This window comes from Bombina bombina, chromosome 5 (assembly GCF_027579735.1).
Source record: "Bombina bombina isolate aBomBom1 chromosome 5, aBomBom1.pri, whole genome shotgun sequence".
NCBI classification, from domain to species: domain Eukaryota; kingdom Metazoa; phylum Chordata; class Amphibia; order Anura; family Bombinatoridae; genus Bombina; species Bombina bombina.
In genome coordinates this window covers 162709212-162730163 of record NC_069503.1, presented here as the reverse complement: position 1 = coordinate 162730163, position 20952 = coordinate 162709212, and the positions used below count along the sequence as shown (strand labels likewise).

The 20952-nt window shown below is 41.4% G+C and overlaps 1 protein-coding gene across 2 annotated transcripts in view; it reads right to left on the bottom strand.

Annotated features, from left to right (window-relative positions):
- PLCD1 (phospholipase C delta 1) overlaps positions 1 to 20952 on the bottom strand; it is a 381478-nt gene that overhangs the window by 139474 nt on the left and 221052 nt on the right. The gene's annotated exons all lie outside the window — the stretch shown is intronic.

Sequence of the window (20952 nt, the reverse complement as noted above, 5' to 3'; positions counted from 1 at the left end):
TATCTCCTCTGTTGAGGCCTCTTAGGAGCATATATATATATATATATATATATATATATATATATATATATATACACACACACACACACACACACACATATATAAAAGCTCCTGCACTGCTCAAGCAATCAGTGTGTAGAATGTTGTCAGGTCAGACATTTTCTAGTTTATAGAATTCACTCCTGCCTGTTTGGGCAGTGGCAAAAGCACCGTTTTCAAAGGTTACTGAAAAGTGTAAGAAATGTATATAATGATTATATGTTGCATTATTTTTTACTAAGCTTAATTAAACAGAAGATTGTACTTTGAGTTTCATGAGTCTTTAAAGCTTGGAAAATTAGCAAAAAGGAAGTTTACACAAAGTTAAGAGTGCATTATGTGCGTTAATTTAAAATGCAATAGTGAGGCCTCTAATATTACTCCGAAAATAAAAAGCTACATTGTGGGCTAGATTAAAGTGACATGAAACCTCCATTTATTCCTTCATGATTCAGATAGAATTGGAAACACAATTTTCCAATTTACATAATCTCAGGCCGAGATTTAGTAAGGGCCAGACAAACAAGGTTCGCTCCCACAAACCTGTTCACCCAACATCGTGGCCATAATATGCTGTCCACATTTAACATTGCACAAGCCACTGCTTGTGCAATGCTGTCCACTCTGTCAAATTCCCTTGGTCACACTTGTCCGGGGTGATTGCAAATCGCCAAATCAGAGGCAGCGTATCGGCTGCAGGCTCGATCATGATCTCTAAAGCTGCATTACGCAGCTTCATAAATCTCCACCTTAGTAGAGCGGTGCACTACTGGGAGCTAACTGCTAATTAGTGGTTCAACATACATATTCCTCTTGTGATTGACACACCTGTACCCGGATTACAAGTGGTGTGCTAATGGTAGTATCACTGGATCGTGCTAACATTAGCGTGCAACTTGATATATTCCAGAGAAGGTTTAGTGCAGTCGAAATTGCTCTAGCGCACCCATTACTTTTAATGGACATTGTGACCACTCTAAGTAGTGCTGATATTACAAGTTGAAAGTTATGGGTTGCGCTCGAAAGTAAGCCCATATACCACTAAAAGATTTAGCTTGACATGAGACCTGTAGAGAGAAAAAGAGAGAGAGAAATAGAGAGAGAAAGAAAGAGGGCAACCCAAGTAGACAGACATCTACAAATGGAGATATTCTGATATCTCAGAGACGGGAACATTGTAACATACAAACTAATGCTCGAGCTCTGGAATACCACACACCAGACCAATTGATCATCTGTTTACTATAATCCTCTTTCCTCCTATATAACTGCCCATTTTTTTCTTCTCTCTCTCCCTACACCCCTTACCCACTCACACAACCCACCGCCACCCACCATCCCCGCTCAAAACTCAGATCCCCAAGCTTACACCCTATATTCCCATTTATACCACCCCCGCCCCCCCCCACCACAAGAACACTTCATACCAACAGATTCAATCATTAACAAATTTCTTATTCACTTTTATAATGTTTAATGCTTTAAGCCACTTGAAGAAGACTATCTGTAACGACTACAATGGAAAAACTAAATTTATGCTTACCTGATAAATGTATTTCTTCAAGATATGGCAAATCCACGGGTTCATCTTAATTACTTTGGGAATATCACTCCTGGCCAGCAGGAGGAGGCAAAGAGCACCACAGATAAACTGTTAATTATCACTCCCTTACCCACAACCCCCAGTCATTCGACTGAAAGAAAATGGAGAAAAGGAGAAACACAAGGTGCAGAGGTGTCTGAGGTTTAGCTAAAAACAATCTTTACAACAAAAAGGGTGGGTCCGTGGACTCACCATACCTTGAAGAAATAAATTTATCAGGTAAGCAAAAAAAAAAAAATTCTTCCTAAGATATGGTGAGTCCACAGGTTCATCTTAATTACTGTTGGGAACCAATACCCAAGCTAGAGGACACAGATGAATAGGGGGGCGAGGGGGGGAACAAGCATGCCTAAACAGAAGGCACCACCACTTGAAGAACCTTCTCCCAATCTGTAAAATTTGGAAAAAGTATGTAAAAAAGACCAAAGTTGTAGCCTTGCAATTTTTGTTCCATGGAAGCTTCATTTTTAAAAACCCAAGAAAAAGGCAACAGCCTTGGTGGAATGAGCCGTAAATTTCTCTGGAGGATGTTTCCCAGCAGACTCATATTCTAGATGAATCGCACTTCGCAACCAAACAGAAAGAGTAGAAGCAGAAGCTTTCTGACCTCTACGTTTCCCAGAAAAACAACAAAAAGAGCAGAAGACTTGTGAAAGTCCTTAGTCGCCTCCAAATAGAATTTAAGAGCATGAACCACATCCAAAATGTGTAACAGCCGTTCTTTCACTGAAGAAAGCATCAGACACAGAGATGGAACAACAATCTCATGAATAATGTTTCTATTAGAAAACACCTAAAACACCTTAGGAAGGAAACCTAACTTAGTACGAAAGAACCGCCTTATCCGCATGAAAAATAAGATAAGGAAAATTAAAATGCAAAGCTGAGAGTTCAGAGACAGAGGAAATAGCCAAAGGAAATAAAACCTTCCAAGATAACAATTTAATGTCTACGGAATGCATTGGCTCAAACGGAGTCTTCTGCCAAAATTTAAAAACAAAATTAAGGCTCCAAGGTGGAGCAACAGGTTTAAACACAGGCCTGATTCTGAAAAAAGGCCTGACAAAATGCTTGAGCATCTGCCACATCTGCCAAACGTTTATGAAATAAAACAGATAAGGCTGAAATTTGACCCTTTATAGTGCTAACGGATAACCCTTTCTCCAGACCCTCCTGGAGAAAAGACAAGATTCTTTGAATCCTAACCCTACTCCAAGAGTAGCCGTTGAATTCACACCAATAAAGATATTTCCGCCATATCTTATGGTAAACCTTTCGAGTAACAGGCTTATGTGCCTGAATCATGGTCTCAATGACCTACTAGAGAGCTCACGCTTAGACAGAATCAAGCGTTCAAACTCCAAGCAGTCAGCTTCAGAGAAACGAGATTTGGATGAAAGAAGGGACCCTGAAGTAGAAGGTCCTTCCTCAAGGGCATACCAGATCCTTTAAAGGTACAGCTGGAGCAATTAGAATCACTGATGCTCTCTCCTGTTTAATACGATCAATTAATCGTAGAAGCAGAGCAAACGGAGGGAATAGGCAAGCCATCCTGAAGTTCCAAGGTACTGCCAACGCATCTCTCAGGAAGGCCTGAGGATCTCTCGACCTGGAGCCGTACTTTGAAAGCTTGACGTTCTGTTGAGACGCCATCAGATCCAACTCCTGTACTCCCCATTTGGAAGTTAACCTGGAGAACACCTCCGGATGGAGTTTCCACTCCCCGGGATGAAATGTCTGCCTGCTCAGGAAATCCGCTTCCCAGTTGTCCACTCCTGGACTGTGAATGGCAGAGAGACAACTGTGAGCTTCCGCCCACCGAATGATCCGAGCCACCTACTTCATGGCTAGGGAACTCCTAGTTCCCCCCTAGTGGTTGATCTAAGCCACTGAGGTTATGTTGTTTGACTGGAATCTGATGAACTGGGCCAAAGACAGGTTGAGGCCAAGCCATCAGAGCGATGTAAATAGCCCTCAACTCCAGAATGTTGATAGGGAGAGCGGACTCCTCCTGAGACCAAAATCCCTTGAAGGAATCCTATACTGCTCCTCAGCCCAACAGGCTGGCATCCGTGGTCACAATCACCCAGGAAGGTCTCCGAAAGCAAGTGCTCTGAGACAGGTGCTCTTGAGAGATCCACCACGGGAGAGTCTTTCGTCTCCTGATCTAGAACTATCTTTTGAGACAGATCCGCATAATCTCTATTCCATTGTCTGAGCATGCGCAACTGCAAAGTTCTCAGATGAAATCGAGCAAAAGAGACTATGTCCATGGAAGCCACCATCAGGCCAATTACTTCCATACATTGTGCTACTGAAGGATGTACAACATGGTCACATTTGAAATCTATTTTCATATGCAGTGTCTTAAAGGTTTAACTAAGTCTTTGTATTTTTATTAGAGAATACATTGTCCCAATTTATATTATTTAATGATTTCCTTAAATCGTTGAATTTTGCTTTCTTAAAATTAAGAGGATAAATGGATAATATTTCAAACTTTGTAAAATAAATATACATATCAACAAATACCATATGGTTATAAAAATCAAAAATCAAAGCCAATGTGGCTAAATACAAAATGTGTTAAGAGAAATTAGGAAAAAATGAAGGGCATTTAAATTAATCAAAGAAAATAGTACAGACTCAACATTCCATATTTATAAGGAATGTAACAAAGCATGCAAAAAAGCAATCAAATTAGCCAAAATTGAAAATTAAAAATGAATTGCAAAGGATTCTAAGCCTAACCCTAAAAGGTTATTTAAGTACATAAATAGCAAAAAATCTAAAAAGGACAATATAGGTACATTAAAATGCGTGGAGGGAATCATGATAAATAATGACAAGGAGAAGGCTGAGGTACTAAAACAGTTTTTTTCTTCAGTATACACAAGAGAGGAACCATTGGATGATACTTTGGAACAAAATAGAACATGCCAGTCCATACCATTAACTGGGTTATGTTTAGAGGATATCAGGAAAAAACTGGATAATATTAAAGTAAATAAAACTCCAGGCCCAGATGGAATACACCCGAGGGTGTTAAGGGAACTTAGCACTGTTATAGCCAAACCACTACTCTTAATTTTTCAAGACTCATTATCCTCAGGCATGGTACCCCAGGATTGGTGTAAAGCTGATGTGCTGCCACTCTTCAAAAAGGAAAGCAGGGATGACCCAGGAAGCTATAGACCAGTTAGTCTGACATCAATAGTGGGGAAGATATTTGAAGGGATTATAAGGGATTATATATTGATGATCATATTCATGTAAACAAGATTATGAGTTCAAATCAGCATGGTTTTAGGAGAAATATCAAACTAATCTAATTAGATTCTACGAGGAAGTAAGTACAAATATAGATAAAGGGGAATCAGTTGATGTGATATACTTAGATTTTGCAAAGACATTTGATACAGTGCCACATGAGAGATTAATGCACAAAATTAAGGGACTGGGAATAGCTGAAAATGTTAGCTCATGGATAAATAACTGGATAAAAGATAGGGAGCAACGAGTAGTAGTAAATGGATCATACTCAGATTGGACAAAGGTAATCAGTGGAGTCACCCAGGGATCAGTACTGGGCCCTGTTCTTTTTAATAATTTTATAAATGACTTGGAGCAAGGATTAAATAGTGACATCTCTATTTTTTCAGATGATACTAAGTTAAGTAAGGTCATTAGGTCAGAGCAGGATGAACTTTCATTACAAAGGGATCTGCAAAAATTAGAAGTATGGGCAAGTAAATGGAAAATGAGATTTAATACGGGAAAATGCAAGGTTTTACATTTTGGAAGTAAAAATAAGCAGGCAACATATTTTTTAAATGGGACAAAACAGAGGAGGAAAGGGATTTGGGAGTAGTAATAGATAACAAGCTAAAGATGGGTGCACAATGCAGGGCAGCGGCTTCAAAGGCTAATAAGATACTAGCATGTATTAAAAGAGGCATTGATTCAAGGGAGGAAAGCAAAATTCTGTCACAATAAAAAGCCCTGGTAAGACCTCACCTTGAGTATGGAGTGCAGATCTGGGGACCGATCGCAAAAAAAGATATTGCAGAACTAGAAAAAGTTCAGAGAAGGGCCACAAAGCTAATAAGGGGATTGGAGAATTTAACCTATGAGGAGAGGCTAGACAAACTGGGTCTGTTTTCTTTAGAAAAAAGGCGCTTGAGAGGTGACATGATTACTTTATATAAATATATTCAAGGCAAATAAACAGAGATGGCAGAAGCTCTGTTTATTCCAAGAAAATTGTTTCTGACAAGACGTCACAATTTAAAGTTGGAGGAAAGGAGATTTAATCTCCTGCAAGGGAAATGTTTTTTCACTGTAAGAGCAATAAAATTGTGGAACTCATTACCAAAGTAGGTAGTGAATGCCAATACCCTAGATACAATTAAAAATAGTCTGGATACATTTCTGTATATAAAAAAAAATCATGGATATGATTGCTAGTATTAAATGGATCAACTTTTAGTGGGGTTATTTAAGCTTAACTGGAGCTTTTTGTAAGTATTTTAGATTTGTATAGGTTGAACTCTATGGACTTTTTTCAACCTTATCTACTATGTTATTATCTCAGTGCAAATTGGCACACTCTACACAAACCCCAGACGTTGAAGCTCCAAATGCCCTTGGTAATATGGGAAAGTTGAAAGCATCAAAATTGAGATTTTAAAATACAATTTATAACTAATTTTCAGTTATGGTGTAACTCAGTATTGTATAAATGTAGATTTGTGGATCTGAGAGAAATGCCTAACATATTAGATAAGTATCTGCTGAATTGAATAAGTAGCTATATGGTCAATTTAAAATGTCCAACTTATTTCAATATGGAGTAACATTCTTTTGTTTTTCAGACATCTGATATACAAACTAGGTTCCAGATATGACTAGTAGATACTAATATATGAATGTATATATAATGTTTGCCCTGAATCATATCATATATAGCTTATGCACTAAAAATTAAAATGATATCTACAGATATGCAATGTTTATATTAATATGGAATAATAATCAAATGTAAATATAACTGTATGAAATTACATCAGACTGCTACTCACAAGGTATGTATGTGAATATTAAGATGACAATCGTAAACTGAGAAAATAGTTGGATCCATGCTGAAAGTAGTGTAATCCATTTAAAGCCTTCCATAGAAAATGTGTCGATTTTTTTAATGCAGTTTCTTTAAATACCTCATATTTAGTCTTGAAGTACTCAGATTAAATAATATTAAATGGTCCCATACATATTGGACATATTTGTTTGCTGATGCAGGAAATAGTGAGTATATTAAATATACATTTAAAAATATATAAGAATATATAAATTAAATTAAACTGTTAGCAGTATTTGATAATGAAACTGTTTTTCTATGTTTGCTGCCCCCCGATGGAATAAAACTGGTATTGCAGCCAAGGTATTTGGTTGTTCAGAGAGGCGTTTCCAAATAACCAATTAGAGACAAGCTTTGATTAAGGGCGTAAACCAATTTCTGTTTGGAATGATTAGAAGTAAAGGAGTGGCTTATCACTTGATAAAACTGCTACACACTAAGAAATAGGATCAGACTCAATTGACTAAGAGAAAAATACACAGATTTGGGGCTAGAATTCTCTCTGACATTTATTTTTGGAACCCTTTCTTGTGGATAAGAAAGAAAATTTTGTGATCTGTGCCCTGGCAAATAGTGTAATATTCCTTCACGTATAACCAACAGAATATTGGCAAAAGCTGAAACTCTCAAATTGGTTATTTGGTAAAGTATAAGCGATTGTTAAGTATATTTGATATTTAAATCAAGGTACTCTAAAGCAATTGTTGTAGTTTAATTGTAACCAATGATTTAAAAGGGTATTTTGCATTTCAAATGTATGTTTCAAAGTCTTGCGTGATCTAGAAATAAATATACTAGCGCTAAGTCAATTGTTATTGAGAAGAGGGTCAGGCATTAATATTAATTAAGTTATTAGTAGCTATTGTGATATATTTTAGAATTTGTTTTATTGTGGCTAAGAGGTTATTTCAGGCCAGATTAACCCCTTAAGGACCAGCGACGTACCCTGTATGTCACTGGCCTTTTTTTGGGACTTGATTGTTTTATAGCGCGGTCTTGCCACCAGCGTTGAGACTGCTCTATTCCACAAAGCCTGCTGGAGGGAGGGCATTAATAGCGTTTTCTTGCTAGACTTGTGCTATTACCCTTAACGACCAGCGACATACAGGGTACATTGTGGTCATTAAGGGGTTAATTGGCATATAAAGGTTTTTGTATTTCATGTCTCTAAGTCAGGCTTATTATTGTGAAATTTCTTACAAATTATATATAAACTTCTCTAGTTGTTGTAAATTAAGCATAGTAAGTTTGCAACCCATATTGTGGTATTAAGCCAAGGTTGCTGGCTATTTACAAATTGGCCTGCAATAATTCAGGTGTGACTTCAAGAAGCGATTCATTTGGATTCAAGTTTAACTTGTGGAAATATTTTGTGGTTTGTGGTGCATAGAAAGTTATAACAACTAGACAGATAAATTTGGTTTTAATTAATTTCTATTCTCTACATAACTATAATTCAAGGTGTCTATAAAGATAACTAATCAGAAATTATTAAATATTAATTTTTAATAATAATATTGTTGTCAAATTTATAGATATCTCAGTAGTGATATTTTGGAGTATACTGCAGAGACTTAATATCTTACTGAAGTGTACTGACAAAGTTCTGCTATATTAATTGTAGATATCACTGGCAATAGTTTTATACTGCTATTAAGTATTAATATTTAGAATTACAATACGTAATACGTTGGAGGACACTCTTGAGACGTAGCAACATGGTTATAAACTGGTCTTCCTGAATTAAAGGAAGGATGGACCTTATTGTCTCCATCTTGAAGGAAGGGACACTGAGAAATTTGTTTAAGCACTTTAGGTCCAGACTTGGGTGGAAAGTTCCCTCCTTCTTTGAGACCACAAAAAGGTTTGAAAAAAACCCAAACCTCTTTCTTCGATAGGCACTGGGATAACAACTCCTAAGGAGGATAGATCCCGAAAGCACCCTTAGAAGGCATCCCTCTTTTCTGGTCTGGCAGACAGATTCGAGAGAAGGAATCTGCCCCTTGGCGGATGAGATCTGAAGACTATATTGTATACCCGAAATACCACTTCCAGGACCCACGGATCCTGTATATCCTTGAACCAGGCATCTGAAAAAAGAGACAGTCTGCCCCCTACACGATCCGATCCCGGATCAGGGGCCGCCCCTTCATGACGATTTGTTTTCGGCGGGCTTCTTATGCTGCTTGGATTTATTCCAGGACTGAGCCGGCTTACAAGTACTCTTGGGTTGCTTTGGCTTGGAGGAGGATTGTTGTTGTTGAGATTTGTCAGAACGAAAATTAGAAGATTGTCGTCCCTTAGACTTGTTCTTCTTATCTTGCGGTAGGAAGGCACACTTGCCTCCGGTAACCGTAGAAATAATTGAGTCCAGGCCTGAACCAAATAAAATCTTTTCCTTGAAGGGAAGAGAAAGGAGTCTGGACTTAGAAGTCAAATCCGCAGCCCAAGACTTTAACCAGAGCGCCCGGCGGGCTAGGACTGCAAAGCCAGAGGCCTTTGCATTTAGGCAAAAATAGATAAAAGAATTAGCAATTTCTTAGAGCTTTAATTCTGTCTTGAATATCCTCAAGGGGAGACTCCACCTCAATAAGTTCCAACAAAGTGTCACACCAGTAGGTAGCCGCTCCAGCAACTGCAGCCACCGGTTGAAACAAAAATCCTGTATGTTGAAACATCTTTCTCAAAAAGGTTTCCATCGTCTTATCCATCCACTCTCTGAACGAAGAACTATCCTCAAGAGGTATAGTAGTACGTTTAGCAAGCGTAGAGATAGCACCATTCACCTTAGGAATGGAGCCCCACAAATCCAGTTGAGAGTCTGGGACCGGGAACAACTATTTATAAGTAGATGAGGGGGAAAAGGAAGAACCAATTCTTTCCCATTCATTCTTAATAATGTTCGCCATCTTAACCGGCACAGGAAAAGTCAAAGGAACTTTCCTGTCTTCGTAAACTCTGTATAATTTAGGTATCATAGGTTCCGCAGGCAGCGCGGCCTCTGGAACCTCTAACGTAGACAGAACTTCCTTTAATAAAAAACACAAGTGCTCAATTTTAAATCTAAAGGACGGTTCCTCTACAGCAGGAGATAACTGGGACATAATAGCTAAATCCGATAAATATTTAGATGACTCCGGGTCAGGAGAGCTATGTTTAACCTTTCTCTTGCGATTGTTCGAGCAAGAGCCGCAGACACCGCAGTTTGTAACTGCGCTGCAAAGTCCGCAGGAAGGAGGCCCCCTCCAGATGGAGGATTAGATGTGCTACAGGGAACTGCACGTGGAGTAGATAATGTAGCAAGGGTAGTAATCTAACGGGACGCAGAGTCCTGAGAGGTAGACGGTTAAGAGGGACTAAGAGCCTTAGCAGGCTTGTCTCCCTTCTTAGACTTTATAATGGTGTTAAGGCATGTGGAACATAATTGAGTGGGTGGGAAAACCACAGCCTCCTCATAATATAAACAGGTATGATTTAGTACAGAAGGAGTACCTTTTAAAATGTCAGAGTCCTCCATAGCTCAGGTTATACCCACAGAAAGACACAAATAAAAACATATTTTTATTATAGAAAACTGCACCTTTATACTCCCAATGGCTGGGGCACTCACCACCTCCTAGACCCAGAAAGTTAACAGAGGAAACGCTCTCCTCGGGTTTAAAGGGACAGTCTACCATAGAAATGTTATTGTTTTAAAAGATAGATAATCCCTTTATTACCCATTCCCCAGTTTTGCATAACCAACACAGTTATATTAATATACTTTTTACCTCTGTGATTACCTTGTATCTAGGAACCTTCTTCCAGCCCCCTGATCACATGACTGCAACTGTTTATTATCTATTGTCTTAAATTTAGCATTGTTTTGTGCTTAATCTTAAATACCCCCCTATGCCTGAACACAGTGTTATCTATATGGCCCACGTGTACTTTCTGTCTCTTTGTGTAGAAAAGAGATTTAAAAAGCATGTGATAAGAGGCAGCCCTCAAAGGCTTAGAAATTAGCATATGAGCCTACCTATGTTTAGTTTAAACTAAGAATACCAAGAGAAAAAAGCAAAGTTGATGATAAAAGTAAATTGGAGAGTTGATTAAAATTAAAAGTCCTATCTGAATAATGAAAGTTTAATTTATACTAGACTGTCCCTTTAAGTCTCAGCCGGAATGAAGGAAATGAACATAGACCACACCCGGTCAAATTGAGTGCAAGACAGTACTTCCCCTGTTATTACAAGTACAGCAAGGAATAGCAGCTGTGCAACACTTTCAAAAACAAGTGAAACTTAAAAGTGAAACCTGTTTCAATAAACCCCCTTCAGAGGATATTAACCCTGGATCCTATCAAGGTATAAAGGAGACACACTGTGACCCTGTTATAGTGTTTTATGTGTAAAAATGTAAACAATCTTACCTCCAGGATCCATGCTGTGGAACAGAACACAGCCTCTCAAGTGTGACAGTCTTATAGCAGCGCTCCTGACATGGACTTGAGTGAGAGAAAAAAGGCAGTGAAACTCGTCAACACTGTTAGCAGTAGTCTGGATGGTTTCGCAGAAATTATTTCCCTGCATCTTCAGACTCTAACTTGACATGACTACTTAAAACTCCAGTCCTAACTTGAAGGGCTGATACCCTTTTTCAGGACTCTCTGAATCTTCTGACACTTCTCTGCCACCTCCTAACGTGACAAAAGGCAAAGAATGACTGGAGTAATGAAGAAGTGGGAGGGATATTTAAGCCTTTGACTGGGGTGTCTTTGCCTCCTCCTGGTGGCAAGGTGTATTTCCCAACAGTAAGGAATGAAGCCGTGGACTCTCCCTATCTTATCTTGGCATGCTCTATCTGAATAATAAAAATTAAATTTTGACTTTCTTATCCCTTTAAATGGAATTTTCTTTAAATAATATTTTCAAAATGGGTTTGTAAAAGTTTTAGGCAGTTGTGAAAAAAAAAACGTAAAATAAGAATGCTTACAAAAACAGAAGTGATATTAGTTTAACAAAATGCAAAATTAGTGATCAGATTTTTTTTTCTTAGAAAACATAAATTATGCTTACATGATAATTTAATTTCCATCGAGGGGAGGAGAGTCCACGGCTTCATTCATTACTATTGGGAATTAAGAACCTGGCCACCAAGAGGAGGCAAAGACACCCCAGCCAAAGTCTTAACTACCTCCCCCACTTCCCTCATCCCCCAGTCATTCTGCCGAGGGAACCAGGAACAGTAGGAGAAATATCAGGGTAAAAAAGGTGCCAGAAGATGATAAATTTAGGGCCGTCAAACGGAGATACGGGAGGGAGCCGTGGACTCTCCTCCCCTCGATGGAAATGAAATTATCAGGTAAGCATAATTCATGTTTTCCATCTAAAGGGGAGGAGAATACACAGCTTCATTCATTACTATTGGGAACATATACCCAAGCTCTAGAGGACACTGAATGAAACCGGGAGGGTAAAAGGCGAACCCTAATCTGTAGGCACCACAGACTCCAAAACCTTTCTCCCAAAAACTGCTTCTGCAGAAGCAAAAATGTCAAATTTGTAAAACTTTGTAAAAGTGTGTAAGGAGGACCAGGTAGCCGCCTTACAAATTTGCTCCATAGAGGCCTCATTCTTGAAGGCCCAAGACGAAGCCACAGCTCTAGTTGAATGAGCCGTGATCCTCTGAGGAGGCTTATGTCCCGCCATCTCATAAGCCAAGCGAATCAAGCGCTTCAACCAAAAAGACAAAGAAGTAGCTGAGGCCCTTTGCCCCTTGCGCTTCCAGAATACACCACAAAAAGAGATGTAGATGTCTGCAATCCTTTGTAGCCTGAAGATAGAACTTCAAGGCACGAACCACATCCAGGTTATGAAGCAACATCTCCTTTGAAGAGGAAGGGTTAGGACACAAAGAAGGAACAACTATTTCCTGATTGATGTTACAGTTAGACACCACCTTGGAGAAACCCCAACCCAGTGCGAAGTACAGCCTATCCACATAAAACACTACATAAGGAGGTTCACATTGCAAGGCAGATAGTTCAGATACTCTACGTGCCGATGCAATAGCCAACAGGAAGAGAACCTTCCAGGACAGAATCTTAATGTCTATGGAATGCATACGTTCAAACGGAACCCTCTGCAAAACCTTAAGTACTAACTTTAAGCTCCAAGGCGGAGCCGACTGTCTAAAGACAGGCCTGATTGAATGTCAGGGAGCTCAGTGAGTCTAGTATGCAACAAAACTGATAATGCCGAAATCTGTCCATTTAAGGAACTAGCTGCAAGACCCTTTTCCAAACCATCTTGGAGAAAGGACAGAATCCTGGATACCTTCACTTTATGCCAAGGATAGCCATGCTTCTCACACCAGGACAAGTAAGTCCTCCACACCTTACAGTATCAATCAAACTTTTAGAAAAGCCTCTCTTGGCTAAGACTAGGCGTTCAATCTCCACGCAGTCAGCCTCAGAGAATCTAGATTGCGATGTTGAAAGGGGCCCTGTGACAGCAGATCCCTGCGACAGGGTAACCTCCACGGCGAAGTGAATGACATCCCCACCAGATCCGCAAACCACGTCCTCCGTGGCCACAAAGGAGCAATCAGAATGGCCAAGGCCTGCTGCTCCTGTTTAATGTGTGCCACTACACGAGGTAGCAGTGGTAACGGTGGAAAAATGTAAGCTAGGCTGAGTCCCCAAGCAACCACTAAGGCATCTATCAGCTCTGCCTGGGGATCCCTGGACCTCAACCCATATCGAGGTAGCTTGCAATTGAGTCTGGACGCCATGAGATCTATCTCCGGTGTTCCCCATCTTAGACAAATCTCCGCAAACACCTCGGGGTGGAGAGACCATTCCCCAGGATGGAAGGACTGTCTGCTGAGAAAGTCTGCTTTCCAGATGTCCACACCCGGAATGTGAATCGCTGAGAGCGAGCAGTCGTGGGACTCCACCCACTCCAGGATCCGAGACACCTCCCTCATCGCGAAGGAGCACCTCGTACCCCCTTGATGGTTGATGTAAGCCACCGAGTTAATGTTGTCGGTCTGGAATCTTATAAAACTGACCGACCCCAGAGAACAAGCCTTCAGAGCATTGTAGATTGCGCTTAGCTCTAGGATGTTGATCGAAAGGAGAGACTCCTCCCTGGACTACTTTCCTTGTGCCATACTGGCACCCCAAAAAGCTCCCCAACCTGACAGACTGGCGTCCGTGGTCAAAATCTACCAGGATGGTCTCAAGAAGGATGTCCCCATGGACAGTTGCTCCAGACGAATCCACCAAGAGAGGGAGTTCCGAGTCCGAGCATCCAGGGATATCAGCTGTGATAGATCTGAATGATCGCCATTCCACTGTCTGAACATGCACAATTGAAGAGGTCTTAAGTGGAACCTGGTGAATGGGATGACATCTATGCTTGACACCATGAGACCTATCATATCCATACATTGAGCCACCAATAGGCTTGAGAAGGACTGAAGGGCTAGACAGGAGGATGCAAGCTTCCTGCGCCGCTGATCATGTGAGAAATATCTTCATGGACATAGAGTCTATTATTGAGCCCAGGAACTCCACCCTGTTGCTGGGAACCAGGGAACTCTTTACTGAGTTGATCTTCCAACCGTGAGATTGAAGCAGAAGAAGAAGAGCCCTTGAATGATCCTCTGCGAGGCTGAACAACGGCACCTGAACTAGGATGTCATCCAGGTAAGGGGACACTGCAATGCCCCTGTATCTGGCCACTGCAATGCCCCTGTATCTGGCCACTGCAAGCAGCGCCCCCAGAACCTTTGTGAAGACTCTCTGGGCCGTCGCCAGACCAAAAGGAAGGGCCACAAACTGGAAGTGTTGGTCCAGAAATGCAAATCTTAGGAACCTGAAATGGTCCCTGTGTATTGGCACATGAAGGTAAGCGTCCTTCAAGTCTACAGTCGTCATGAACTGTCCCTCTTGAACTAGGGGAAGAATAGATCTGATTGTTTCCATTTTGAACGATGGAACACTCAGAAACTTGTTTAAACACTTTAAGTCCAGAATCGGTTGGAACGTGCCCTCCTTCTTTGAAACCACAAAAAGGTTGGAATAGTACCCTAGACCCCTCTCTACTAGGGGTACTGGTATGATAACCCAGAGAGGCGAGATCTCTCACACACTCTAGAAAGGCCTCTCTCTTCTCTGGTCTTGAAGACAGGTTTAACAGGAGGGATCTGCCCTCGGGCGGATGGGATCTGAACCCTAACCTGTAACCCTGGGAGACCACTTCTAGAACCCAAGGGTCCTAAATGTCCTGCAACCATGCATCTGAGAATAGAGATAATCTGCCCCCTATGTTATCCGGAGACCGGTCGGGTCTCGGTGGGCTTCTTGCTCTGCTTAGACTTGTTCCAAGATTGAGCCGGCTTCCAAGATCCCTTGGACTGATCCGCTTTTGTAATGGGTTGCTGGCGCTGGGCCTTATCTGCACGAAAGTGACGAAAAGTAGATCCTTTAGGCTTAGCCTTCTTATTCTGCGGTAAGGAAAGCTCCCTTGCCTCTAGTAATCGTGGATATAATCAAATCCAATCCTGGACCGAACAGGATCTTTCCTTGAAAAGGCAAGGACAACAGCCTCGCTTAAGAGGTCATGTCCGCAGACCAAGATATTAGCCACAGAGCCCTGCACGCTAAAACAGAAAAACCTGACACCTTAGCATTTAGGCGTATCATTTGCATATTGGCATCGCAGATGAAAGAATTGGCGATCTTCATCGCCTTAATCTTCTCCTGTATCTCGACGATGGATGTCTCCCCCTCGACCATTTCACACAGGCATTCACACCAATATGTCGCAGCTCCAGCGACCGGTGCAACGGCCGCTGCTGGCTGAAAGACAAACTCCGTGTGCTGAAACATCTTTCTCAATATGTTTTCCAGTTTTTTATCCATGGGCTCTTTAAACGATGAACTATCCTCGAGGGGAATAGTCGTCCGCTTCGCGAGCGTAGAGATAGCCCCATCCACCTTAGGGATGGTCCCCCACAGCTCAAGCTGAGAGTCCGGAATGGGGAACATTTTTTTAAAGGAAGAAAAAGGGGAAAAGGAAGAACCTAATCGCTCCCATTTGTTCTTAATAATATTAGCCATCTTAATGGGAACCGGGAAAGACTGAGGTACTACCCTGTCCTCGTATACCTTGTCAAGATATGGAATCGCAGGGTCCTCTGGTATCTTAGGTTCCGGAACCTCCAGAGTAGCAAGCACCTGCCGTAGCAGAAAGCGCAAATTCTCCATCCTAAACCTATAACCAGGCTAGTCCACTGCCGGAGGTTTAGATGACACGGACTCCGACCCAGAAGGGGCCTCCTCCGAAGAGTAGGAGTGGGCCTCATCCTCATATAGAGCCTCTGGATCTCCCATTGGCGAGGACAAACACTGGGCCACGCCGCTATGATAAACCCTACGCTTGCGCTTAGCAGAACGAGCTGACGGACAACAAATTACTCCCGAAGGAGTAACGGTCGGACCCCGGGGCGCTGCATATGCAATCGGAGATGAATGTAGGGAACGCAATTCCCGGGACAAAGAACCTTCAGAGGTGGACGGCTCAGTAGTACTAGACATCCGTTTACATTTAGATGTTGTAACTTTATCAAGGCATGTGGAACATGGTTGAGCAGGCTGATCTACCAGAAACTCCTCACAATAAACACAGGAATGAGACTTTATTAAGGAAGGAGAGCCTTCCAACGCGTCAGAGTCCTCCATCGCTTGCCCGCTTGGTTAGACTAACTTTATTTATTAAAAAGGCACCTTTATACCACCAATGGCCGGGGCACTCACCACCTCCTAGGACCCGGACTACAGAAACCGCTACTTCTCCTGTGCCACAGATCAACAGGAAGGATAGATAGCCACACCCAGTCGCATGGAATGCCTGGCAGGACCGCCCCTGCATTAAGGAAAAACGTGCCAAAAAACGGCAGCAAAAGATTCCCAAGTAACCTGAAAGTTCCACACATTGCCAGAGCCTCATCTCTCACATAGCGCAGCAAAGACACAATAAACAATATAATGTATAACCCCCCCTGTTCAATAACCCCCTTCCAGGAATATTAAAGCTTGATTCTGTAAAGATAAAAAGGCACCACACTGTGACCCTGTCTTCTATGTTAAAAATTATTAATAAAAAATTAAACGATCTTACCAGAATCTAAGCTGTGGAACAGGAACATGGCCTTTCAAGTGTGACAGGTTAGTAGCTTCACTCCTGACATGGACTTGGGTGAAGAAAGCAGGCAGCGAAACTCGTCAACGCTGATTGCTTATGGAGCTGTTAATATGAGTCTGGATGGTTTCGCAGAAAGACTCTCCCTGCATCTCCGGACTGTAACTTTTACCCAGGCTCTCACTGAGAGGCTGACAGGACTACTTAAAACTCCAGTCCCACTGCAAAGAGTACTACCCTCCATAAGAGACTACTCCGAAACTCCGGCACTCCTCTACCTTCCTCCTGTGACGAAAGGCAAAGAATGACTGGGGGATGAGGGAAGTGGGAGAAATATTTAAGCCTTTAGCTGGGGTGTCTTTGCCTCCTCCTGGTGGCTAGGTTCTTAATTCTCAATAGTACTGAATGATGCCGTGAACTCTCCTCCCCTTTAGATGGAAATTTCTATTTTTGAAAGCATATGTGGGTGTATGTATATATATATATATATATATATATATATATATATATACATACACACACACAGTATATACACACGTACATACATAGACACTGTATATATACATACATAAAAAAGAAATATATAATAATAAATATGTTCCCAGTTTGTTTGGATTTGAGAGCTTGCATTGTGTGGTTGTTTTAGGGTACCAGGTATTGGAAAGGACCTTGACGTGGTACCTGGGCTTGTCCCATTTGGCCGGATGCTGTAACTAACCTTTCCATTTTTGCTTTTAAATCTTAGCTGAGAGCTTGTAAGTGAGTGCTGGACTTTCTCTGTGTGTTGTATTAATTTGTTTTGTAATTTTCCCTATGGTTCTTGCACCCAGACCTGTCTGGAGTTAACTGCCTGTGACTCTGGGGACAGCACAGCTTCCTGTGAGTGCCCGTGAGCACCCACGTCTGAGCATGTTGCAGGGTCATTGGTTGTGTACCCAGTCTGGTATGAGAGTGCAGTCCCCTTCCGCGTTTTGTATATGTCTAGGGTGATTACATAAACCTGTGCACCCTTCCCTTGTTCCCAGATTGTTTGGATTTGAGAGCTTGCATTGTGTGGCTGTTTTAGGGTCCCAGGTATTGGAAAGGACCTTGACGTGGTACCTGGGCTTGTCCCATTTGGCCAGATGCGGTAACTAACCTGTCCCTTTTTGCTTTTAAATCTTAGCTGAGAGCTTGTAAGTGAGTGCTGGACTTTCTCTGTGTGTTATATATACAGTATATACACACACACACACACACTGTGGCCGGACTGTTATCCGACGGACATTTGGCCGACTGACATTTGAGTGACGGACAATATTCCGACATTCAAATGGTGGTAAGATAACAGTCCAGCCATGAGATAGATCAGATAGAAATATTATATAGATACAGTTTTACCCAGACAGAGAACCACAAGACATGCAGGGTGGGACCCATGATTAAGTTCCCAGAGTAGGTTGCGGTGCCCGGGCTCTGATTAGTAACAGAGCACTCTGGAGCGTATATCTGCCCTAGGCCAAACTTGGAAACATACGGGTAGATTACGAGTTTTGTCGGTAATGGTGTGCAGTGTTAACGAGCAGTTTATTCTCACTGCTCACCTACAGACAGCGCTGGTATTACGGGTGAGCGGAGAGCAAAATTTTGCTCGACATCTCACCTCAATACCAGCGCTGCTTACATTAGCGGTGAGCTGGCAAAACGTGCTCGTGCACTATTTCCCCATAGGAATCAATGGGGGAGAGCCGGCTGGAAAAAAACCTAACACCTGCAAAAAAGCAGCGTTCAGCTCCTAACGCAGCCCCATTGATTCCTATGGGGAAATAAAAGTTATGTCTACACCGAACACCCTAACATGAACCCCGAGTCTAAACACCCCTAATCTTACACTTATTAATCCCTAATCTGCCACCTGCATTATATTATTAACCCCTAATCTGCTACTCCGGACACCGCCGCCACCTACATTATACTTATGAACCCCATATCTGCTGCCCCAAACATCTCCGCCACCTACATTATATTTATTAACCCCTAATCTGCCGCCCCCCATGTCGCCGCAACCTAAATACATTTATTAACCCCTAATCTGCCGCCCCCAACATCGCCGCCACTATATTAAAGTTATTAACCCCTACATCTAAGTCTAACCCTAACACCCCCCTAACTTAAATATAATTTAAATAAATCTAAATAAAATTACTACAATTAACTAAATTATTCCTATTTAAAACTAAATACTTACCTATAAAATAAACCCTAAAATAGCTACAATATAACTAATAGTTACATTGTAGCTAGCTTAGGGTTTATTTTTATTTTACAGGCAAGTTTGTATTTATTTTAACTAGGTAGAATAGTTATTAAACAGTTATTAACTATTTAATAGCTACCTAGTTAAAATAAAGACAAATTTACCTGTAAAATAAAACCTAACCTAAGTTACAATTACACTTAACACTACAATTAAATTAATTCCCTAAATTAACTACAATTAAATACAATTATCTAAAGTACGAAAAAAACACTAAATACAGAAAATAAAATAATTTTTTAAAACTAATTACACCTAATCTAATCCCCCTAATAAAATAAAAAAGCCCCCCAAAATATTAAAAAGCCCTACCCTATACTTAATTACAAATAGCCCTTAAAAGGGCCTTTTGCGGGGCATTGCCCCAAAGAAATCAGCTCTTTTACCTGTAAAAAAAAGTACAATACCCCCCCAACATTAAAACCCACCACCCACACACCCAACCCCACTCTAAAACCCACCCAATCCCCCCTTAATAAAACCTAACACTAACCCCTTGAAGATTACCCTACCTTGAGAAGTCTTCACCCAACCGGGCCGAAGTCCTCAACGAAGCCGGGCGAAGTGGTCCTCCAGACGGGCAGAAGTCTTCATCCAAGCTGGGAAGAAGAGGTCCTCCAGATGGGCAGAAGTTTTCATCCAGACGGCATCTTCTATCTTCATCCATCCGGCGCGGAGCGGGTCCATCTTCAAGACATCCGACGCAGAGCATCCTCTTCTGTCTTCATCCAACGACTGAATGAAGGTTCCTTTAAGTGACGTCATCCAAGACGGCGTCCCTTCAATTCCGATTGGCTGATAGAATTCTATCAGCCAATCGGAATTAAGGTAGAAAAAAATCCTATTGGCTGATGCAATCAGTCAATAGGATTGAACTTCAATCCTATTGGCTGATTGGAACAGCCAATAGGATTTAGCTCACATTCTATTGGCTGATTGGAATAGCCAATAGAATTTTTTCTACCTTAATTCCGATTGGCTGATAGAATTCTATCAGCCAATCGGAATTGAAGGGACGCCATCTTGGATGACGTCACTTAAAGGAACCTTCATTCAGTCGTCGGATGAAGACAGAAGAGGATGCTCCCCGTTGGATGTCTTGAAGATGGACCCGCTCCGCGCCGGATGGATGAAGATAGAAGATGCCGTCTGGATGAAGACTTCTGCCTGTCTGGAGGACCTCTTCTTCCCGGCTTAGATGAAGACTTCTGCCCGTCTGGAGGACCACTTCGCCCGGCTTCGTTGAGGACTTCGGCCTGGTTGGGTGAAGACTTCTAAAGGTAGGGTGATCTTCAAGGGGTTAGTGTTAGGTTTTATTAAGGGGGGATTGGGTGGGTTTTAGAGTAGGGTTGGGTGTGTGGGTGGTGGGTTTTAATGTTGGGGGGGTGTATTGTACTTTTTTTTTTTTACAGGTAACAGAGCTGATTACTTTGGGGCAATGCCCCGCAAAAGGCCCTTTCAAGGGCTATTTGTAATTTAGTATAGGGTAGGGCTTATTATTATTTTGGGGGGCTTTTTATTTTATTAGGGGGATTAGATTAGGTGTAATTAGTTTAAAAAATTTGTAATTATTTTATTATTTTCTGTAATTTAGTGTTTGTTTGTTTTTCTCAGTACTTTAGATAATTGTATTTAATTGTAGTTAATTTAGGGAATTAATTTAATTATAGTGTAGTGTTAGGTGTAA